The sequence below is a fragment of the Leopardus geoffroyi genome, chromosome A1, assembly GCF_018350155.1.
Source record: "Leopardus geoffroyi isolate Oge1 chromosome A1, O.geoffroyi_Oge1_pat1.0, whole genome shotgun sequence".
Lineage (NCBI taxonomy): Eukaryota > Metazoa > Chordata > Mammalia > Carnivora > Felidae > Leopardus > Leopardus geoffroyi.
In genome coordinates this window covers 79,263,924-79,289,337 of record NC_059326.1, presented here as the reverse complement: position 1 = coordinate 79,289,337, position 25,414 = coordinate 79,263,924, and positions in this window count along the sequence as shown.

Sequence of the window (25,414 nt, the reverse complement as noted above, 5' to 3'; positions counted from 1 at the left end):
AGGGGAAAGTGATCTGCCTGCGTGCTGAATTATCTTTGATTTCTGCTTCTCCCTCCCGAACGCTTGGTCCTCCCAGTGTTCACCTTCCTACACTGTCTCCCATATATCTTTTTTCATCCTGTGATGGAAGCACCAGACATGCTTTCCCATTTTGGGGGCGTGAGAGGATTGATTATTCTTGTGACCACAGGCCTTGTGTCTACTGCTTGGGGGAACGTGGATCCCAGACTGGCCTTGTGACATTGGCCTTGTCCCTACCACTTCGTGTGAAATACTGACTTCAGGGGTCCGGGCACAAATAGGAGCCCAGGCAAGCTAACAATTGAAACAGGGCTCAGGGACAAGGCCATGGGAAAATTACGCTCAATAAGTATCTGACACGAGAGGGGATATTTTGTAACTAACGTTAAACTTCCCTTTCTTCTGTCACTACAGAACCTCAAAACTGCTCTTTCTTCTGTGACTATGTCAATATGTCATGGGGCCTGGTGGGAGCGTGTCTATACATCAGTACATCCTGAACGATTGGGAGAACGGAGTATCACCTCTCAGAGTTACTTTTCCCATGTACATTACTAGTGCATTTCAACTGGCTATACAGATATGAACGCCATGAAGTTTGTGCCTTAAGTAGTAACATTTTGCCTATTGGGCATGGCTATAGTTATTTCTTACGGTCAAGCAGATTAGATCTATGAATAAAGGAGAAAATTCAGACAGACCTGGGTCATGTCAATTATGTAGAATGCAAGATCTAAAACCTCTACTGAAAGTGTATTAGAATTTTGTGACCAGGTAAGTAGTTTGGGTTGGAGGATATGACAAGACGGTCTGTAATGAAAAGTGAATTAAGGAACCAGTGGCCTCTCACAATGATGAAGAATTATGTAAAGCAGAAATGTAAGAAGGATTATGGAAGTAATTGAATTTCTCTTTTTAGTTTTCTTGACACCTCTGTGTTATATGGTCATCACAGCACTCCTCATTTATCCACCTCTGAGTAGACAGAAGGATCTGGAAATACCTAAATACAGTAGCGATACAGACGTATTAACAAGCCATCTATTTGCCAGCTAGTGAGTCAGTCATATCTCATCTGTCTCATGTAATCAGGGGCTACAAAATTTAATCAAGGGCTACAATATTTCATGCTTGTGAGGCCATTACTTTGAAATATTGTTGTTGTTGTTGTTGTTGTTTTTAAGTACAAGAAAAGACCAGTATGTGCATTGGGCTTTAAAGCAATACTATTGAAATATTTACAAGAACTTCGATGAAACTTGGAATACGGAGCTCACATGATTGGGAATCTTAATCTTAAAGGTGAAAAAAATTTTCCAGATGACAGACAAAGAGCAAAGTTCTCAACTGTTTATTTCCCCACCTCCTTTCTCTACATCCTTCAAATCGATGCCTAATGGGTGGTGAATACAGAGGAAGATTTTGAGGATAATTGTTGCCTGAATATTATCTTTTTTTTTTTTTTTCCGAATGGTTTTAAAGCCAAAATATCAGAGGGATACTAGATTTAGTGGAAGGTCCTGAGGCATGATAAAACTGCCCAATACCCCTCATTGTGTTTACTTTGTTACATTTTCCAGTTTAGTGCCTATAGCCCTGGTCTTTGTGAGAGAGAACACGTGATCAGGTGATCTGGGGAAACATGACATCCTATGTCTGATCTGCCTTTCAGAAAGTCACTAGATATATTTGCCAGTTGAAGACTAGTAACTCTTGGAGGAAAGAGACATTAACAGTGGAATCACGGCAATCAGGTCGCCATCAGACGAAAGGCCAAAGACGTCTATATGCATTTCTTTATTCTGAAACCTGAAGTGGTACACAGATTATCGAACTGTATTGTAAAAGGAAACAAAATGTCCTACAGATATTCAGAAAATAAGAGCTCTGTGATCATCTGAAGTGGAACTATTTATATATATTGAAGCAATTTCACCCCCGTAATCATAGAGAAGTCTTAGACTTGCATTTATTTATTTATTTATGTTTAAAGTTTATTTAAACAGTCTCTACACCCAATATGGGTCTCAAACTCACAGCCCCGAGACCAAGAGCTGCACGCTCTACTGACAGAGCCAGCCAGGCGCCCCAACATTGCCTTTACAACACCTCTTGGGTTGGAAATAAAATCCAGAATTTCTAGGTATGACATTTCCATGGTGTATGATTTGATACTCTTCAAAACTGGATTGCTTTTCCCCATTGCGATATTTCTTCAGATGACAAAGCAGCGTGTTCAGTGTCAGGACAGTAATGCGAGGCGGTGGGTTTCTCTTTAATCACTACCTCACCGGACACCCCACGATCTCAGGGAGTAAGGGCGTGAGTCCTGGAGCTCCCTGTTAGGCTGGAGTTTCTTCTACCTTCGCGAGTCTCTAATGGGGAGAGAAGAAGGAAGGAAGTGAGGAAGAAGGTGGAAAGCACTCAGACTTTATGTTGCTTGACTTCATGAATAATGATAGTGTCACAGGTTGACACAACAGCCCTGTGCAAGTCCTAATCGTTGGTGCCTGTGCATGTGGCCTTATTTAGAAATAGGTCTTTGCAGATGCAATCAGGTTAGGATCAGGTCATTAGGGAAGATCTTAATCAATGACCTTTGTCCTTATAGACGCGGAAACCCAGGGAGAACACCATGGTGGCCATAGAGGTGAGGCAGTTGCATACCAAGCGACACCAAAGCCTTCTGGAAAGAACCAGATGTAGGACAGGGCCCTGCAAACAGCTTGACCGCAGATTTCTGCCTCCAGAGCTGAGAAAATACAGGTCATCGTGATGAGCCACTCAGTCCTCAGTACTTTGTTATGGCCGCCCCAGGAAACTAGCATAGATAGCAAACAATTCCTTTCTTTTGACCACTTTAGGCCTGATGTGAGGCCATTTACATACTTTATTCTTTACATCCGCTCTGGTAGTCGGCTGTTACCTTCCACCCTAGCGGTGACAGGACATTTGGTGGTCTTGGAGCACAGAGCTGGCCTCATTATGGAAGCTGCTCAGGCCCATCCCGGACTTGAGTGAATCAGAAACTCTGGGGGTGGGTCCAGCTGATACTGAAACATGATCAGGCATAAGCACCAATCATGTAATCATCCTGGGAAGGATGGAGGGGAGATTTGGATCCAAATCTCTGGGGCTCAGAAGCTCCCATCCCACTTGACAAACAGAGTACACACATACCCACTCACACACACAGCAACTGCACATTCACCCATAAACATGCACACACACACACACACAGACACACACACACACACACACACAGCTTTGGAGAATTAGTCCAAACAGCAGAGAGCCCAGGATGCCCTCCACTGGATTCTGTTACCTCCCTGGGGGTCAGGCATTCTTTCATTGCTTCAGGAGTTTGAGGGATGCCTGGGAGGCCCAGTTGGTTAAGCATCTTGATTTTGGCTCAGGTCGTGATGCCAGGGTGGTAGGATTAAGTCCCACGTTGGGCTCCACATTGAGTGTAGAGCCTGCTTGGGATTCTCTCTCTCTCTCCTTCTGTCCCTTCCCCCTGCTTGTGCTCTCTCTCTCTCTCTCTAAAATAATATTAAAAATAAATAAATAAAAAGAGTTTGCAATGATGATGGCTGTTTCTGTTGGTATTTCTCCAAAGGCTGAATGACAGAAGGCCACACGGTCTCCTCACCAGGAAGAAAAAAGAGTGATCTCATCTCAAACAATGCCTTTGCTTGCTTTTATCTCTGCAAAGATCATTTTTTGTTAACGTACTAACTTGACTTTGCCCTATACAAGATTTCTTCCAGAATATTCTCACCTACTCAGGGTGAAATCTTTAAGGACCCTGATTCCAGCTTGTGACATTCAAAGCATTTGCAAGACAGGGGCGCCTGGGTGGCTCAGTCAGTTAAGTGTCCGACGTTGGCTCAGGTCACAGTCTCATGGTTCGTGGGTTCGAGGCCCACATTGGTCTCTGTGCTGACAGCTCAGAGCCTGGAGCCTACTTCAGATTCTGTGTCTCCCTCTCTCTCTCTGCCCCTTCCCTGCTTGTGCTCTGTCTCTCTTTCTCTCTTGGAAAAAAAATTAACAAATTTTTAAACAAGTCCCATTTTCTAAAGACTTAAGCACCAAGGCAAAGCAGCCCATCTCAGTGGCAGCCCTGGGGATAGAATTGTAGGGTAGAGAGTAGTTTGTGATTCCAGTAAGTCCTTTTTTGTTCTGTCATGGGCATTAGCTAACAGTCTTCTGCTACTACATTAGACTTTGGTACAAAGTTATATTGGAGATACAATAATTACATCAGCATTTCCAGTTCTCTCCCCTGGGAAAGACCTGAGCCCTGCTCAGAAGTGTTCCTACCTCAGTGGGAGCGTCCAGGGACCCAGGGCAGCCCCAGCTTTATCTGGTTTACAGGTTCAGCTCTGCTTAGATGTATTTGTAGTTCAAAAGTACGCTTTTCAATACCCCTTGACCGGATGATTTCTAAGCTTTCTTCCAGCCCTTAGTGCTTTAGATTTCTGTTCTGCTAATCAGGGGACTTTGAGGCACCGGAGTGCTGTTTTTCTAGCTTTGGGCTTTGCCAGTATCTTCCCCAGCCAACCCCATCTAAGAGGCATGTCTTTGGTGGAAGTGTTACAAGAAGGACGTGTTTTTGTACAGATTCCCTTTGACAATACATTGACCCAAAGCATACAAATTCCTTTGACTCTGAAGTTGAATGAAAACCACACCTCCTTGCCTCCCACCCCGGGACTGTCTTCACAGGGTTCCACATGCTGTCTAGGAGTGGGTCCCTGAAGTGCAGAGCGTAACTGTCTTTAAATAGCTGCTGATCTTTGTATCATTAATTTCCCGCTCTGAACACTGAAAGGCCTTGTAATTATCCAGCTGTAGGAACACATAAGATGGTACTAAATTTTGCTTAAGTACAGCCTATTGTGAAGACGGAAGCCAAAATATATAATTAGGTTGGCATTAACATGCGATAGCTGTGCTAGCTCAGGGGCACAATGGCTGGGATGCGTGTGAAGGGCAGGCTGTCTGGGTAACGTGGCAGAAACACTTACCTAACAGCGTGGCCTCCGGTGGCCCTGTCGCAGCACAGCACTGGAGTGCGGGTACCGCTGTGCGCAGACAGTAGGATTGCACCTTGTGGCCCCTGCAGAGAGGAAGAAACAGCCTTCCCTGTCCAGGGAGCAAAGTCTACACACATAAGTGAAATGCATAGTAATTAGATTATACCGTCTCAGGCTGATCCCAGTGCAAGAAAACAGTTGCTCTGCCCACTTACATGAAGATCCATCCCGCTGCTCCCAGGCAATGTTGACAGGGCGAGGGTCATGATTTTCCATAATGAATTCTAAGAGAACCCTTTAGACAAGGGAAGGAAAGTGGCTGCTTTGACCTATTGCCTGCCTATAATCATGATTAAAAGTCATTGGTGGTTCTGTGACAAGCACGTTGTTTCCCTGTCCAGCCGTGGTTTGTAGAAATCTGCAGTGTGGCTGTGTCAGGCCAATTTAAGACATTCAGGCAAGAACATAAACATTTTCTGCTTAGAAGTCTATTGAAGCATGTAACATATTCTTTAAGGGACAAAATGGTGCTGTCAGTTGTTCAGGAGCTGTCCAAGGTGTAAGCTTGTTTGACCTATAAAAGCAAGGGTATCAGCCATGGAAGCTTGGGAGAAAGAAATCCTAATTACTATTAATGAGATTCATTATAATATGGAGTCTCCCTGCGATGAATTTTAAATGTCCCTTGTCAGTTTTTCTATCAACATGGCGCAGAAGAAAACATCTGCTCCTGAGTGCCATGTTGCTGCATTCTTATGAGCTGATATGGATAATCTATTTATTGTTGGACTTGTCATGTTGGTGGAGGGGGGATCGATCCTGCCCTCAAATCAATTTTTCCACCAAAAGTGAAAAGCTGAGGTGCTTGTGTGGTATGTTTTTAAAATCACATATTACAAATAATTGAGAAGAATTAAACTCTGTGTTTTCCTTCCTTTTTTCTGTCCCCCCGCCCCCTCCCCCCCCCTCCCCATTTGGATTAGTACAAATTACTCTAGCTGTTTCTCGTTATCAGATGGAGGGAATTATTGTCAACATAGAAGCAACATAAAAATTGTGAATAACCTATTTTATTTTCTTTTTTCATATTCCACACTCATAGCACACCAGTACCATATTTCAAGACCCCAACAGACTGATATGTCTTCTACACTGGGCAATACTGTTCCTGAGAGAGTATTTTTCTCTGATTCTTACTTGAAAAACTGGAAGATGATTTAAAAATCTCTTTGCAATTTAACTTCTTTAGGTAAAATGTTGTTTGCAACTCTACTTCTCTAGCATAGATTAAATACCTTATAGCCGTTGAGCCTTACTTTTCTAAAATGTGGCGATGTTTCATTGCTAAAATACAAACTTCTGAGGGAGATGTGTTTTCATTTTTGTAACTTTTTATTTTTTAGAAAGAGACAGAGGTCACGTGCACACGTACAAGTGGGGCAGGGGCAGAGAGAAAGAGAGGGAAAGAGAGAATCTCAGGCAGGTTCCACACTTAACACCAAGCCCTACCTGGGGCTCAATCTCAGAACCCTGAAATCATGCCCTGAGCAGAAATCAAGAGTCAGACGCTTAAGGGACTGAGCCACCACGCACCCCAAACTTCTGTTTCTTAAAGGTAAGACTTAACTGAATACATTAGGGATAAGTTCCACTCAGGATGGTATTGGTTCTTTAGAAATACTTGCATCTGGCCGTAAAACAATACAAAATTTCCACATATAGACACAAATGATTTCTCACTGTTTATATTGCATATAAAAATTAAAAAATTAAACCAGTCACGTGAAGTTTTTATAGTACTTTTAATTAGTCAAACATATCTAAAAATGTTTCTAAAAAAGTGTAAAAATTTTTACTAATCTTTATTTCCATCTAAATCCAGCCTAATGTTTCAGTATTATTTCCATCAACTATCAGAAACATCGCCTACCCCATTTTACCTGACAACTTCACTATATCTGGTTCTTGTTGATGACTGCCAGCTATTTATGCAACCAAAGGAAGCATTTTAATCAGCATAAAAATTTCGGCACCTTGTCTGTGCTTTGTCTTCTTCCCAGCTACAGGGGAGTCAAGAGTATATTGGATGTAAAGGAAACTATGATGACCTACCTGGAGACGTAAGAGGCATGAGGAATTGATTTTTACTAGAAGGCAGAGAAGAGCTGGTCTCCGAGCAGATCATACCATCAGCACCGGGGTGGGGGTGCTCCTTGGGGGAGCGGTCTTTTCCTGGGCAGGTCCTTAAGGACTTTTGGGGAGCAAATGTGATTAAATGATGAATGGGACTTAGCAACCTGGAAAGGAACAGAACATTCCAGGCAAGGGGAATATTTGAGGAAAAGCACGATAAACAGTGGTCGGCACGCAATTTTAGTAAAAACAAAAATAAGGTAAAGCAGTGGTAGCCTCATTACGGTATAAAGTCATGGGACATTTTCGTGTCGTTATTTAAGCAGTAACACAGTAACAGTACTGCTTCCGAGGGATGGTCAGGTGACCCCTCACCAGGATGACCGGAGATTGAAAGAGTAATCAAAGACAGGGGGCAAAGGAGTTGCGAAAGCTGAAAAATCTTCATCCTACGTCTTTAAAACAGGGGTCCTTGGCGTGGTGAAGTGCGAACTTCAGATATTTAAGACAAACATTCAATAACTTCCAGGCATTATTTTTTTTTTTATCTCCAACACCTTGATGATTTTAAAGCACACACAGAAAGGAGGAGTGTAGTGATGTAGTTTTTAACAATGGAAATAAATGTCAGTTTTTACTTTGTACCGACCAGTGTGTGTGGGCCTTGAGCTGGCTAGGTGAGTTTGAAGCTCATTCCTGCCACTTACGTGGTTGGCGAGCCCAGGAGAGAGGCCGGTCATCCCTGTGACTCTTCTCATCTGTAAAACAAGGATGATCACAGGACCTAACTCAGGGCTTTTCCAAATAGACTTGATTTTTTTGGGGAAGCTTCAGGTTCACAGCAGTATTAAGCAGAGAGTACAGAGAGTTCCCCTTGACACCGCCTCCCCGCTACAAAAGAGTGAGACATCAACTGCAGTCCACAAACCTACGTGGATACGTGTTCATCCCCCAGGTGCCGATACTTTAGATAGTTTACATCAAGTCACTCCCGGTGTTGCACACTCTACAGGTTTGGAAGGTGTACATAGGCTCGTTTGTGTTTTTTTTGTTTTTGTTTGTGTTTTTTTTTTTTTTATTTTTGAGATAGAGAGTGTGAGCGGGGGAGGGGCAGAGAGAGAGGGAGACCCAGAATCTGAAGCTGTCTCCAGGTTCTGAGCTGCCAGGACAGAGCCCGACGCAGGGCTTGAACTCATGAACCGTGAGAGCATGACCTGAGCTGAAGTCAGACGCTTAACTGACTAAGCCACCCAGGCGCCCCCAAAAGAAGTAATTTTTAAGAGTTCTGAAACCAATGTAGGCTGTCAGGGAAAGCATGAGATCAGCTTGTAGACAGTTCTGGAAAACGTTCATTCTAGGAGGTACTTGGCTTCTTTCATTCACGTAAATTATTACTTTAACAAGAATTTATCTAAGGATCTATTGTGCACTAGGCACTGTCTTTACACCTAGTAGAGAATTAGAATCTTGTTAGTAATGATTCTAACGTATTTTTTCAAGTGAATGAAACTACAATAGCAATGAAAATGTAAAAGCATTGAGAACAGTGATTATATCTCAAATGCGTTATAAACAAAATCTTTGAGAGTTAGAATTTGAATCAGTAGATTTGCCATTCATTTCTCTTCTTATTTGGAGGTGAGGTATTTGATCTGTATAGCTATTTATCTACCTATATCTATATGTAACTATCTATGCATTTATTTGAAGCAAAAAATCACTTGTGACCTTATGAATTATTCAGAACTTCCACTTTGACACAAATGGTAATTTTTCCATATATTTTAACTCAAATTTCTTTGAACAAACATCCTGTCTAATTTTTTCTTTTACATAAAGCAGATTTGATTCCAGTGAAAGTAAACACTTCAAAAACTTTGATGATAAAATTAGTAGATGCCAATATTCGAGATGTCTATTTAGCATTTTTCTTCCCTCACACATTTCATTGCCTACATGAGGTATGATCTTTGCCACTCCTAAGGGTGAGCCAACTTAGCTCTAGCTGAGATTTTCAAGTTACAGCATCTGGAAAAAATCCCCCTTGGAGATGTTCACATAGATCAATACTGAGAGATTAAAGTAACTCCAAAAAATGTTAACGGGTAACAAATCTGTTCCCTTTCTACAGATTTATAATAATTATTGATTAGGCTCATTATCCTCCAAAGCTCTAAAGTTAGTTGAGAACAAATAGTTAAAAGTTTTAGAAGAATGGCCTTGTGAAGATTTCCCTTTTTGTGTATTTCATGCTGATGTGCGGAACAAATCTTAACGTGATACATCTGAGCACAATCTTTGCTGATTTTTTTTACTGGTGTTGCCATTTCCTGATAACTGATTTGGAAGACGTTTTGGTATGTTAACAAATCTTTAGCAAGCTGGTATCATTATTAAATTAATGCCTAAGAATATCCACCTGGCAGCAGAGGGCAGACGTAATGTCAGGGAAACTGGCACAAAACATGTTGAACTAGTAAGAAGGAGAAATGCCAAGAAATAGTGAAAGATGGTAGCCAGAGAGATGAAGGGAAGGAGGGAGACTCAGCAACTTTATGAAGGCGAGATCAGCAGAAATTGGTCGTTCTATGGGATACACGGATAAGAGGAAACTCATGGTCAGAGACTCGAAACGAAGCATCCATTTGAGACAGATAAATAATATTTAAAAAGTCCTCATTATATCCCTGGTGAGTTTGGCAAGAAAGAAAATTGGGGACGCTGATCATAAAACCATGCCTCTAAAGAGTTCAGATTGTAAAAAGCCAGGCACAAAAAGTCCAAGCAGGCACACACAATCGAGAACTTCTAGAAATGTAGCAGCCAGCTATCACTATCAGGAGAGGGAAGCTGATGTCAGGGAGAGTGTTCCCATTAGAACGCCTTGGATATTGACCACGACAATAACTCAGCTCATTTTGAGGCTGGGCTGCAGGTGGCTGGCACTATTCTGAGTTACGTGAAATGTATCATCTCCGTCCTTGAAGGGGACTCTCAGGTCGCGCTGTGATTCTCCCCATTTAAAAGGAGAAATGATTTGCCAAAGGGCCAGTAACAGAGGAGCTTTGGGAGGATGCTCAGAACAAGAAGTGTCATCAAGAACTACGTGGGCCCACAGTTTGGGTTCAGGGTTAATAGATGACCATCAAAATTGCTCTTCTGCTATTTGTCCCCCCCCCCGCCGACCTTCCCTGTTAGCAAGATCCGTCTTTCAGGGGCGGGTCAGGGGCGTTCGCCTGGGGACTGGAGTCCCGGATTGCTGAGCAGATGATCAGACAGTGCCAGCTCCTTGACAGGGTTGGGGTCTCCAGGTCCCCTATGCAGAACATAAATGTGTGATTGCAAAACCAGTTTCAGCTATCTTTGGAGAATCGCAAAGGGAGTGAGAGGGCAAAGCCAGGAGCGCCCGAAACTTCAGAAGCACCCACTCGATGACAGGCCAGTTTGTGCTTCGATCGTGGAGTGGATTGTGGAGTGATGAGGCAATAGATTCGCGAGGCCTATTTGAAAAAGGGGTAATAATTTTGAGGAGTCAGTGGGGTTCACTGCCAACAAGTCGTACCTCACTTGTCCTCCGACACTCTTACAAGACTGGCGGCTCACGGGATGACATCGACGGGGTGTATCTGGGTCTCATCAAAGCTTGTGACAGAACCTTCTGTCAAATGTCCATGGAAACAGCAGGATGACTGAGCTGGCTGATAGTAAAACCGAATGCAATGTAAAGTAGCAAATAACTGTAAAAAAAAAAAAAAAAAAGTGGTGATTAATGTACTGATAGCAACCCGAAAGGAAGTTATTAGCAGCAAAGCCAAAAGGTTCTGATATGATTAAGTCCAGTCAAATGCTATTACCATTCACTTACTCGAAGCCATAGAAAACATGCTTCTCAAATTAGTGAGCAATCTAATGATCGGGGAGGGAGGGGGCGTATAAATCTCCTACAGCAGGTGACTGCATTGTGATTCAAATTATCCAGACATGCCTTCGTGAAGCTAAAAAGAAACTGTCACAAAAAATCTTTCAGAATGAGGTAGATACCTATCAGTTCAGAGTTGGTAAGGATTTCTGCTTTTACTGTGGTGGCGTGAGACTGGATTCCTCCTCTGGAGATTAAGGTAAGCAAAATGGAAGTAAATAAAGCTCACCTTTGATGAGACAAACAAAATAGGAGGAAGGAAGGGGGGAGGGAGGGAGGGAGGGAGGAAGGAAGGAAGGAAGGAAGGAAGGAAGGAAGGGGAAAACCCTTGTAACCTCCCGTGCTGCTGAAACTGTCGCTTCCATATCTTACTGGGGGAAGTAAAAATGTGAACAACATTTAAGGCAAGCCATTCGGTCATTTACCTAAATTTGAATGTATGTAATCTTTGATTCAGCGACTTCACTTCTAGAAGTTTGTTCTACTGACGGATCTCCATGTTGGAAAGATGATGTGAAACACGTAACATATAAAGTATTACTATAATGTAGCCCCAATATAAATATCCATTAGTCCATCTATTATAAAAAAATAAATAAGTAAACAAATAAGAATAGGCCATTCCTCCAGCAGAAGAATTTCAAATAAGTTATACAGATTCCTCACCCTGGGGGAGTCATGCTGGTAATAAGGACCCCTGATAGAGTCTGATGAAAATGGCACTTTATCTCTGAGGTGGTCTTCCTAGAAACCCAAGCCCCCAGTCTAACCATGAGAAAACCATCAGACAAATTCTATGCACGAGCTTTCTGCAGGAGACCCGGCCAATCCTCATAATTGTCACATGCAGGGAGAGCCCAGGAAACTGTCACAGGCAAGCAGAGCCTCAGGTGACGTGGCAGAGAAATGTAATGTGGGACCCTGGGTGGGATTCCCAACTAGAAAAAGGCATTAAGTGAGACGAAGCAGATCTGAATATACTATGGGCAGAATTTAGTAATTAAGAATCGATCAATATTGACTCGTCACTTATAACAAGTGCACCCTACTTGTTAATAACAAGGGAAGCTGAGTGTATCACTAGAGAGGAGCTCTTTCTAGCATCTTCTTAATTTTTCTGTATTTCTAAGGCTGTTAAATATATAACACTTATTAAATTAAGGGGATGGGGAAAAATGGAAATCACGACATACAAAGCCTTGAGGTGTAGCCAAAACAATGCTTACAAGGAAATTTTTAGCTTTATTTATTTATTTTTTCAATATATGAAATTTATTGTCAAATTAGTTTCCATACTACACCCAGTGCTCATCCCAAAAGGTGCCCTCCTCAATACCCATCACCCACCCTCCCCTCCCTCCCACCCCCCATCAACCCTCAGTTTGTTCTCAGTTTTTAAGAGTCTCTTATGCTTTGGCTCTCTCCCACTCTAACCTCTTTTTTTTTTTCCTTCCCCTCCCCCATGGGTTTCTGTTAAGTTTCTCAGGATCCACATAAGAGTGAAACCATATGGTATCTGTCTTTCTCTGTATGGCTTATTTCACTTAGCATAACACTCTCCAGTTCCATCCATGTTGCTACAAAGGGCCATATTTCATTCTTTCTCATTGCCACGTAGTACTCCATTGTGTATATAAACCACAATTTCTTTATCCATTCATCAGTTGATGGACATTTAGGCTCTTTCCATAATTTGGCTATTGTTGAGAGTGCTGCTATAAACATTGGGGTACAAGTGCCCCTATGCATCAGTACTCCTGTATCCCTTGGGTAAATTCCTAGCAGTGCTATTGCTGGGTCATAGGGTAGGTCTATTTTTAGTTTTTTGAGGAACCTCCACACTGTTTTCCAGAGTGCTGAAATCAGTTGCATTCTTATACACTAATAATGAAGCAACAGAAAGACAAATAAAGAAACTGATCCCATTCACAATTGCACCAAGAAGCATCAAATACCTAGGAATAAATCTAACCAAAGATGTAAAAGATCTGTATGCTGAAAACTATAGAAAGCTTATGAAGGAAATTGAAGAAGATATAAAGAAATGGAAAAACATTCTGTGCTCATGGATTGGAAGAATAAATATTGTCAAAATGTCATTACTACCCAAAGCTATCTACACATTCAATGCAATCCCAATCAAAATTGCACCAGCATTTTTCTCGAAACTAGAACAAGAAATCCTAAAATTCATATGGAACCACAAAAGGCCCCGAATAGCCAAAATAATTTTGAAGAAGAAGACCAAAGCAGGAGGCATCACAATCCCAGACTTTAGCCTCTACTACAAAGCTGTAATCATCAAGACAGCATGGTATTGGCACAAAAACAGACACATAGACCAATGGAATAGAATAGAAACCCCAGAACTAGACCCACAAATGTATGGCCAACTCATCTTTGACAAAGCAGGAAAGAACATCCAATGGAAGAAAGACAGTCTCTTTAACAAATGGTGCTGGGAGAACTGGACAGCAACTTGCAGAAGGTTGAAACTAGACCACTTTCTCACACCATTCACAAAAATAAACTCAAAATGGATAAAGGATCTGAATGTGAGACAGGAAACCATCAAAACCCTAGAGGAGAAAGCAGGAAAAGACCTCTCTGACCTCAGCCATAGCAATTTCCTACTTGACACATCCCCAAAGGCAAGGGAATTAAAAGCAAAAATGAACTACTGGGACCTTATGAAGATAAAAAGCTTCTGCACAGCAAAGGAAACAACCAACAAAACTAAAAGCCAATCAACGGAATGGGAAAAGATATTTGCAATGACATATCGGACAAAGGGCTAGTATCCAAAATCTATAAAGAGCTCACCAAACTCCACACCCAGAAAACAAATAACCCAGTGAAGAAATGGGCAGAAAACATGAATAGACACTTCTCTAAAGAAGACATCCGGATGGCCAACAGGCACATGAAAAAATGCTCAACGTTGCTCCTCATCGGGGAAATACAAATCAAAACCACACTCAGATATCACCTCATGCCAGTCAGAGTGGCCAAAATGAACAAATCAGGAGACTGTAGATGCTGGAGAGGATGTGGAGAAATGGGAACCCTCTTGTTGGTGGAAATTTTTAGCTTTAAAAGCCTACCTAAGAAGGGAAGAAAGTTTCCAAATCAGTGATCTAGACTTTCACCTTAAGATCACAGAAAGAACAAATCAAAACCAAAAAAGAAGTAAGGAAAAAGAGAGAAGGGAAATCAATAAAATACAAAAAGAACAAGCGATAAAAAAATTATCATGGAAACTTAAGCTGGTTTTCTGAAAAGATAGACATTATCAACAGACTTCCAGCTAGATTAAAAGAGAGAGAGAGAGACAGAGACAGAGAGGTCTGTTCATATCTATTTTTACATTTATCTATTTTACCCTTTGTCTCTCAAATTTTAAGAGATGCTTATATGTGAAAGGTATCAGCTCTTTGTCTGAATTATTTGTTTTGTATATTTTCTCCCAGTTTCAATTGCCTTTTGCTTATGAGTTTTCAACATACAGTTTTTATATATTTTAAATAGTCGAATTTATCAATCTTTTTTTTTATTGCATCTGAATTTTGAGCCATGGTTAGAAAGCTTTCCTTTACACCAGGTTAGAGAGAATGTAACCATTTTTCTTTTAGTACTTGTATGATTTATTTAATTATATTTAGTTCCCTAATCAGTGCAGTATATTCTTAAGTATAGACTGAGATATGCATCTAATTTTGTCTTTTCCCAGGCGCCTGTGTGGCTCAGTCAGTTAAGCGTCCGACTTCAGCCCAGGTCATGATCTCGTGGTTCGTGGGTTTGTTGAGCCCCACGTCGGGCTCTGTGCTGAGCCTGGAGCTCAGAGCCTGGAGCCTGCTTTGGATTCTGTGTCTCCCTCTCCCTCTGCCCTTCCCCCACTCGTGCTTTGTCTCTCTCTCTCTCTCTCTCTCAAAAAAAAAATTAAAAAATTAAAAAAAATAATTTAATCTTTTCCCAAATGGCTGCTTATTTGTTCTTCTGCTATTTATTAACAAAGCCATCTTTTCTCCAGTGGGTCAAGAAACTATTGTAAACTTGTAAATTTCCATAGGTGCCTATGATTCTGTACTTTATATATTTTCCCCCCACTGGTCTATTGTCTATGCCCACGTCAGTACTGCACTGTGTTCATTACAGAAGTCGTGTTATAGGTCTTAATCTCTGATAGAGTGAGCCCATCCTTAGTTTTTGTCTCTCAGACTCTTCATGAGTATATTTGCATGTTAGTTTCTCGTATGAATTTTATCCAGTTGTCTAACATTGCAACATGGTTTGTTGGCATGTTCATTGACATGACATTCATTTTGTAAATCAACTAGAGACAACACACATCTATACCACGTTGAGTCTTTGAATCCAGAACACAGAACTGATTTTCCATTTGGTCAAGTTGACTTTTGCAATTTTCATGAACACTTTCAAATTTTCCTCCTAGGGGTTGTGCACAGTTCTTGTTACGTACGTTTCCAAAGGACTAAATTTTTTATTGCGATTGCAAGTGGAACTTTCTCTCCCTGCTTGTTGTTTGTATATACAGAAGCTGTTGATGTTTGTGGGCTAATTCTATATTCTGATACATCACAGAATTCTCTGGTTGAGATTTTTACAAGTACGCTATCTTACCATCTGTAAATAGAGAAAAAAAATCTTACTTTTTTACTCATTCTCATGCCTAATCAATTTATCTTGTATGATTGAACTGGCTAATACCTCTACTGAATGTTGAGCAGTAACAGACACTGGTGATGTTCTTGCTTTGCCCCTAACCCTAAGGGAAATGTCTCTAGTATCTCTAGAATTTCCCTCATTAAATAATATGGTGGAGGGATTAAGGAGTGCCCTTGTTGTTATGAGCACCCGCTGATGTATGGAATTGTTGAAACACTATATTGTACACCTAAAACTAATATAACACTGTGTGTTACCTATGATGGAAATGAAATGAAATGAAATGAAATGAAATGAAATGAAATGAAATGAAGTAAAATAAAACAAAATATGGTAGATTTGACACTATGTATCTATCTGTGTATATATGGTATGTGCATATGGTAGGTATATTTTTATTAAGAAAGCATTCTATTTTCTTGAGTATTCTTTTTTTATCATGAACAGATGTTGAATTTTGATAAAGGCTTTTTCCCATCTATGGGGATTGAGAGAAATAGGAATGAAACTATTTTTTTACTGAAAACATCTCAGATCTTTTCATTGGGAAAGAATCACAGAAAATCTTTAAGAAAATACACTGTATAGTATTTCCTAATTTAAGAAATGTGAATTTGTTTTTTCAAAAACAAACTTTCATAACTTGCGTACCGATGAACACACTTTGGGGAGCAAAGACCTTGCTGATCCCCATCTACCCTCCTCTGTTTTGTGGAAGGATAAAAGTGGTCCTGCAGAGGTTAGCACAAATACTAGATAGTGCTAGAGTCAGAATGGAAGCTGGCATCTCAGGACCCTTCTTCCTGTGGTGGGGTAACTCTCACAGCCATTTTCAAGAACTTTATTAGAGGATCTTAAGAGAACTCTCATATAATATGCCCAGCCAACTGGTGTGGCGATCTTCAAACTCAAACTAGTTCAGAAGGCAGCACATCTTTATGGAGATGCTGTGAGTAAGGGCTCACGTGAAAGAAAGACTTTTGGCAAGAGAGTCTTCTGACACCCTGGCAAATTATTTTGTATGTGTTTATTTCTTGTGAATTACCAAGGTTCATACAAGTTAGAAATCCAAGAGCAGGAATCGTTTGGTTTGTTTCTTTCTTTCCCCTGTCCAGTGTATAAAGGAAGCAGCACAGAGGATAAGAATCCCATGGTCAAGATCATGACTTTTCATGAATGTGAATTCTAAGAACAGACTCACTGCAACAAGGAGAAACAGCAAAGGCGTGCCTGTGAAACCAGTGGGTCCATCAATATGTCTGGGCGTCTAGCCCATGAGCTGGCTCACCTTCAAGGCCAACTTGACACAGCCTTAAACCCAACACGTGTGTTGAAGCTACAAGCACCATCATTTGTCTCTTCCTGGGACAATTTGATTATGTTGTCCTTCGCTCTCCAAATGGGCCTAGACATTTCCACTGTCAAGACTGAAAACCCAGTTTTTCTTGTCACTTGGTGGCTTCCCCCAGCTTTATTGGCTGTCTTCAGGGATTCCACTAAAAATCACCAGGCGTGTACTAACAACCACTCTCAGATGAAGCCAAAGCCGCTCAAGAGATGACCGTTTTGCCCTTTGCTCTGTGCTACTGACATTTTCATGCACCCAGAAATAAATTAAATCCAAATTTGATCTTTCTCTATTTGCCAGAGCTCCTGGACTTGAATGGTGACTATGAGCCACCATGCACAAAGGACATATTTTACAGAGGTATAAAGATAATGTATTTATCTCGTTATGGCCCATAAATTGCCCTTTGATAGTGTGGGCTTTCTACCATTTTTACTCCCGCGAAACTAAGCATCTTTTGAAGCATCTGCCTCAAAAGTTTGGCTCCTCATCACTCCTCTGTGTGAAGACCTGCCTGTTGTCATAGAACCTTTTGCACTGGGCTCAAGACCCTCAAGTTTCCCCCAAAACCTCAGACTTCGGGCTCCAGCGCAGTCTTGTAGGCTTGGCCTCTAGATCTTTCAGGTCTCTTTGGCTATCCACTGTCTGCCAGCGGATTTACTCTAACCGTTAGGCTTAAATGCATTTTCTCAGGAGAAGTCGGCCATAGTGTTGCATTGATAACGCTACTCGTTTGGGTTACACGGTGTCTTTCTCTTCCGTGGACGCGCAGGGTTACTTCCCATTAACATGAGTTACGTGGACACATTGACGTAGGAGCAGATCCCCTGGGCGCTATGTATACTGCACAGTTGTTAGTGGGGAAGTACTTTAAGCAAATACCTCACACGTCAGAAAATGATTAAAATTACTTTCGAAAGAAACTCTTTGGCTGACCTGGGAAGGGCTCAGTTCGAGAAGATGGCAAGCTCTAATTCCCCAGCGTTCCCCAGTATGAAGCATCCAGAAAGCATCCCACCATTGACTATTCCAGCCTCCCGTTCCTTCTTGACGTCATCTCCTCGGGTACAATTCACTCTTTTTGTAGCTGCCCTGCCTGTGGTGGTGGCTTCGCCGGCCGGCAGCACACCCCTTTGCAGACAGAGATGTGCAGGACCGGTCAGCTCACGGCCTCGGAGCCTCCAATCAGAAGCCTTTCTCCTGAGGTCCTCAACGGATTCCAGCAACTGTCCCAAGGATCTTCGCTAATTTAAGACCCTTGACCTCGGTATTTCCTAAAACCTGTTAGTTCCCAGCAAGTGGCCAAGCCTCCTGAGGTCCCCCGAGCAACTTGAGTGCCTGTCCCCTGTAGTCTCATGGTGACTATGGTGAATTTGACTTGCAAGCGAGGGGTTCACCTAGCACTGAACACACAATACAGAATCAGCATTCGAGCGGTGCCCATTCCGGATCATTCCATTCCTCGTATAGCACATGGCACCGCAGTGTGGTTTGTTTATTTCCTGGGCTCCCGGGCCGGACTGAGACACGTGAGTCTTTTCCATCACAAAGTGAATGAGCTCTACAAAGGAGTCAGGTCTGCTCCGGGAATGCGCTGGTCTCACCGAGGCTCCCTCAGGACCAGACAACCTGAGCTAGTTTGACATCCTGCACAGATGGTGTTGGCAGCTGTGGGGACCAGGTGCACATTTGGACCTGCTTCAGGAGGTCGATCGTATTGTTGTGCCGCTGTCCACACTCTCTAGAGAGGGACGCGGAAGAAAAGGGGAGTGGGCAGGAGTGCCAGCTGTCTCTCTGGTCTGCCTGGGTTGGCACACCCTCGTGTGACCTTCATGTCACCTACATACAAGCCTGGCTCTGTCACCCCCTCTCCCAGCCATGAGATGTCACAGGAAGACAGTGGGGATAGAGAGAGAAAGTTAAATGCTCATCAAGCACAGGAAATAGTAAACAAATGCTCTCCTCTCCCCTTCCCTCCCCTGTTTCAATTAGAGATGTAAATATATTCAAATGCCTCCTACACCCTAGGGTGGTGCTGAGAATTTGCTGCCCTCGGCAAGATGGGGGAAAAAGAGCCACAAAAGCGCCCACCCCCTCACAGCTTACAGACCCTCCCATCACAGACTCAAGGAAATATTGTGCTGCCCTAGGCAGCCTCCTGCTCTTCCTGAAAATCCCTCCCCGGTGCAACTTAATTCATCTCTGCCGGGCGGATCCATATCACACGTAGACAATCTAAGGTCAGGGTGGAAAAACCATTCAAATGCATTCTAATATAAAAGGGAACATCTACTCCCAGACTAGACTGTCTTCATGTTGTCATTAAACCATGGATATTTAGCTCTGTGTATTGCTGTCATATTTTCCTCTGGGATTACAAATTTTAGATAGCTGGATAGAAAGAAGGAAAGAAGGAAACTTGAATGAGGTTGTTACCAGGAATGAATTTTAGCTCTCTCTCTCTCCCTCCCTTCTGACCCCTTTTCCAATTTTATCACCATGTGTATAACACATCCATTCCAACGTTGCCTAGCCAATCGTTGTAGTTTTGTTTTGTTTTGTTTTACAAAACCTTTAAACACACACACACACACACACACACACACACACACAAAGTGATTGCTGCATAGAACAGTCTCTTGGCATTAATGTACATGCTGTGCCTATGTGTGATATATACCCTGTGCGTGTGAACACCGTCATGGATGGCTGCGGGACCCAACGCAACATGCAAATGGCGCCTTCACACCATTTGTATAAATATTATGAAGCCGTAGATCCAACCAGCAAACAGTTAAATAAGATACATTCTGTCTACTTGGACACACGTATTGAGATAATGTCCGGAAAGACCAGGTTTGCACTGGGAATGCTCAGACTTCCATTTCAGAGCCAGACACGGGAGAGGCAGGGAATGGCCCAACCCCCTCACCCCCCCTGGAGTGTGTGGGTGGGCACCCAGCCTGTCCAATTCCACCTGCCCCCTGACCCCCAACAAACAGCCCCCCGTGGGCTACCTGGAGCTGCAGAAACCTTCACGAGGATGGGCCGGAGTGTGCTCACAGGCCTGGGAAGCAAACTCAAGACTGTTTCCTTGCGTCCCCTTGGCCCATTCAGCATCTTGTCCTTTTAGGGGGGCAAGGCCAGGCGAGGACCTGTGTAAGGCCCATGACGGGACCTCCCTTGCCTGAGCCTAAGCGGTCAGTCATCTTTGTTGGGCTCTTACGAGCCCGCCTCTAGGAACAGCTCTGCCCCAAGTCCCCACTCCAGTCACACATGTCATGTTCATTATCTGACTTAATTCCTCCAGGGTGGGTGTTGTTCCAAGCAGGGAAAGGGACTCTGGAGGAATTAGCTCAGGGAGCTGGTATGTGAGGAGCAAGGACTCGGCCGAGCCACGCCCAAGCCATGCCTGCTGGCCCCCTGCTCTCCACCTCACCCAGCGGCTCAGGGCCTCCTGACACATGACAGGACGACTTAAGAGGCACCATTGGGAAGCTTGCCGTTGACGATTTGGTAACAGCGTCAGAGGGAAAATCAAGTATTGGTGAGTTGGGAATGACAGATGGCCGGGAGGTGGGGGGGGGGGGGCTGTCAGTGAAGACAGAAGAATCCAAGATTTGCTGCAGGCACTCCTGTAGGACAGTGAGGCTCCCTGGCCAGGGTGCAGAGACACCCAGGCCCCATTTTTGCCTACATACAAGTCTGTCGCCCCATCAAACTTTCCTCAAAGGGGCTCTTACTCCAGCCTGGATACAGTTGGGCTTGGCCTGTCCTCTGTTGTGCTTCTCAAACCCCTCCAGGCCTGTGCTTTCAAGAGGTTTTGAAAGCTGAGGTCAGACACCTGTTCTACAAATTTCAAACTGCTCCAGAAAGTGGCTCTGTGCGCCCTCTGCGATGAGCTGATGCACGCAGGACGTCTCTAAACCGTGTCTGGAAACATAACACCCGAGCTCCACGCCCTTCTGGAAACCCTGGTTCTTGTATTCTGATATGTCTGTTTAGAGTCATGTTCCAAACCCGGCGAGTCAGGGTTGAAATGACAACGTTTCCCAGCCCACAAGCCTCCTTCCTTGGTGGTTTGGGTAGCGTTGCTATGGTAACCCCCAGCCTGTTTCAAGACACGCTGATGGTTTCCCAGCGCATGACAATGGGGAAGAGATCAGGTTGCCAGGCCAGCAGCCGCTGTGGAACATCCCCTGTGATGAACACCCAGTGCAGGGGGGAAGGTGGGGAGCTGCACCAAGTCACAATACAACCCAGGTTTGCAAATACTGGCTGCAAACATCATCAAACCATGCTGTTTGCATTGTGCTTTCGTCTTCCCAAGGCCTCCAGTCAGTTCTGTGTTCTTCTCAGCTATTATCCTAACCTGTAAATGCCGGACAGAAGAGAGAGTCTGGGAAACCATTCTTTTGTGTTTGGGGGAGAAATAGACATTGGGGATGAAAAACAGCGCCTTCGTTTTCCGGCTGCGTTTCCGCCTGGCGGTCTCCAGCCGCAGTTACATGGCACCTGTTGGTCTGGCTGTGCACCTGCGGAGGGGGCGGGGCCAGGACGTGCAGGTCGAGGTGCCCAGGGTGCAGCGGTCCCCACACAGCATTTCACTGCCGCTGCCAACATGTGGATCCAAGAAAAGGTTATGCGGTACTTCTTACAAAATTGAATTGACCCAGAAAATGCAAGAACGTCACACCTAACGGTTGAATCATTGGGCTCTGAAATAGATCCGTTCCCTGACTTTTAAAAGACCACGATCGCGGTACGTGAAGTGCGATGTTTGTGCCATTATTACTGACGTGGACAACACAAGCCTGATTCTACGCAGTGTCTGCTTCTCTTGCTTTGTTATCTCATCAGCGGTGGGTCGCCTCACAAGATGAATGATTGTGTGTGTCCGAGAAAATCCAGGATGGCTGAGAAAGCAAGGTGATCGTTAATTAAGGGCTGGAGCACTAGCAAAGATGCCTGCTTATGACTCATGCAGGCCCCAAACGGATCGTGAATCTTGAAGACGATGCATCGATGATTCGATTTTACACGATAACGCAGCACGCGTTTTCCTTGATTCCGCGTGAGGCTCGCTGTGCTGCGGACATGGGGCCCTGGTGGTCTCTGGGCAGCTCTGGGCGTGGGCCCCTCAGCCTCTCCCCCTCCTCTGGCTCACCAGCAAAAGGAGGGGCTGGGCTTCCTTGATTTTCAGCTTCCACTGCACAAACACCAGCCCCTGGGAAGCATTTTTAAAAACACGATGCCAGAGTCCTGTCCCCGGCAAATTGAATTGGAGCGTGACCAGGACATGTGTATTTTTTTTTAATAAGCTCTCCAGATATTTCTAATTTCACCCAGGATTTAGAACTACTATAGGAGATAAACTCCGAAAATCTCAGTTAATCCAAAAATAATGTGTTTTAGGGCACTGGTTCTCACCTGAGCGTGTGCCAGAATCATCTATAGGGCAAACACGAGGTGCACAGGCTGCCCCCCCACCCCGGGGTTGAGTTTCTGGTTCAGTAGGCTGGGGCCATGGCCTGGCAATCTGCCTTTCTAGCAAGTGTCTGAGTAGCACTGAAACTGCTCCTAGGGACCAGACTTTGAGAACTTCTGCACTAGGGTGTATTTACACGAAAATGCACACCTTTTTGTCGTTGTTGTTCTTGTTGTTTATTTATTTTGAGAGAGAGAGACAGAGACAGAGAGCAAGCAGAGAAGGGGCAGAGAGAGAGAGAGGGAGACAGAGAATCCAAGCAGACTCCGCTCAGTCAGCACAGAGCCCCATGTGGGGCTTGAACTCACGAACTGTGAGATCATGACCTGAGTCCAAATCAAGAGTCAGAGGCTTAACCGACTGAGCCACCCAGGTGCACCCCCCCCGGAAAAAAAAAAAAAAAGACACAATTTTTAACAACATGTGTGACAGCTTGGTGTTGTAATTTTGCATCACAGACGCAAAATTGATCTTTAAATGATCAATCTTCAAATGATCACGTTCCTGTAGTTGGTGAATGGTGAGATGGCCCTGCCAGTAGGAAGGTGTTAGGGTCTCTGGAGATGTCTGATGGGCAGTCCCTAGCTTCCTTGCTTTGCCTTCAATTTCTGATCAACTCTGGAACACGCCCAGTGAGTGACAATGCTGGGAGCAGTACGAGCCACACCAGGGTGATCCCCATACTCTAAGCAAACCATCGTTAACTCTGTTTTGTCGTTGTGACGTTTGCCCAGGGCTGACGTATCTGTGACGGGCCCGAGGCACTGGGGTCCTTTCGGTTCCCACGTGCTGCTCGGCCCGCATCACCTCCCCAAAAGAGAAGTCACCCAGATCTTTCCTGTAGAGCCTGCAGATCTTTCCTCTGACACCCAGGACGTGTCCCTACACTGGGACTTTGCATCGTGATTACTCAAGTCTCAACCAAAAACTTGGTTTTCCTGCCAAGGTCTCTGTGCTTGCCCCTAGCTTGCCCATCTGTTTGCAGCAGTGGCCTTGAGGCCAGTGTGATCGTACTCAGGAAAGGGGCTTCAGCCTCATTTGAGCTGTTTGCTAAATCTCCCCTGTCCCCCACTTGTGGGGACCTGGAAGGGTCCCCATGGTGGAGTTAGGGCCACCTGGCAGCTGTGGTCAGTGAGTTATGAGAGACATGTCCTTGTCCTTGCCGGGCCAGGCATTCAGTTGTCGTTAAGAAAGACCCAGAAGGATGCATACCCTGCCTTGGGTCACGAGCACGGGCTAGCCTCCTCCGCTGCAGTCAGGACGGGCTGGCCGGAGCAGGGAGCCCCCGGTGGCCTGAAATGGACAAGGAGAAGGAGGAACAAGCCTCAGAGACCCAGGTGGCTGCTGTCACAGAACCAAGCGCGTCCTGACGACGCTGTTTCCTAGGAAACCTCCTACACTGTCAGTACCTCTGCTCTCTTCTCTTCTTTCAGTATGAATTCCCACCCTTGGGAAGGCCTAGGCCTTAGGTATTCACCGATTACTAATTGGAATTCTTTAGCTTTCAAACTATCTCATGTCCACAAGTGAGCATGCCCCTGAAGCGCTGAAGTTCTGGGTCCTTGGAGTTCACAGTTAATTCTTCTTCAAGACCAGGTCACACGACAAATGCGGAAGGGGCCTTGAGAAGATTGGTGACCTTGTCTGTAAGAGTTTCAGTGGACTCCCTGATTCCAGATCAGCCTGTGTCCTGACTCCATGCTTTCCACGTTTTGTGGTACGTGATGAAGAGTCCTTCTCACACTGGTGGATATTCCCCTGCAGCAACTTTGTGTAAGGCCACCTCACTTTCTGTGGCTAGTTCTCTGAAGAAGACTAGTTTGGAAGGAAGAACTAAGGGTTTTTATTTTGATGCATTGAGAAGAAAACAGGTACATTACAAAAAATTTTTTTAATGTTTATTTATTTTTGAGAGAGAGAGAGCACGGCAGGGGGAGGGTTGGAGAGAGAGGGAGACACAGAATCCGAAACAGGCTCCAGGCTCCAAGCTGGCAGCCCAGAGCCTGATGCAGGGCTTGAACTCATGAACCACGAGATCATGACCTGAGCTGAGACGGACACTCAACCGACTGAGCCTCCCAGGCACCCCCAAAACAGGTACTTTGTATGTGAGGTTTCTCCAAATATACTGATGGGTGGAATCATTTCCTGAGTGGCTCCTATGGGCTAGGCATCGAAGTAAGAGCCTTCCACGGCCATTGAACCTTCACAACACTCTGAGACAAGAGTATTAATCCCTATTTTATGGACGAAGGGACCGAGCCTCAGAAAAGAGCATGCTGCCCAAGGTTACTCAGCAGGGCTAGGCTTGGAATCCGGGCCCATCAGAACATAATCGGTGGCTTTTCCAAGGACCTGCATGGTGACCTGACACTTCAGGGACGTGAGAAAGTTGTCCCACCTGGAGGTCTCACCGTTTGGAGAGTTTTTATAGTTATCCAGCCCAGATGGCAAGTGTCTCTGCTCCCCAGGAACTTTCCTTCAGAGATAATGATGGGGGAGGATATGACCGGGTGGAGAGAAGAAATGCTAATCTGATTGCTTCTACATTCAAATGGTTTATGATAGATGTTGGGGGAGGGACGGACACACTGCCCTGCTGCTGTGAGGCACACAGAGTCCTTTCCTTTCGGACATACACATATTGAACAAACACCTCCCCTATCTTCCTCTGTTTCTGAATCTGAAGGTGCACATATATAGCTAACATTCAAGCCACATTCTTGTGGTTTTCTTCTTTCATCAAAGGTTTGAGTTTTTCTCATAAATGTACAAATAAA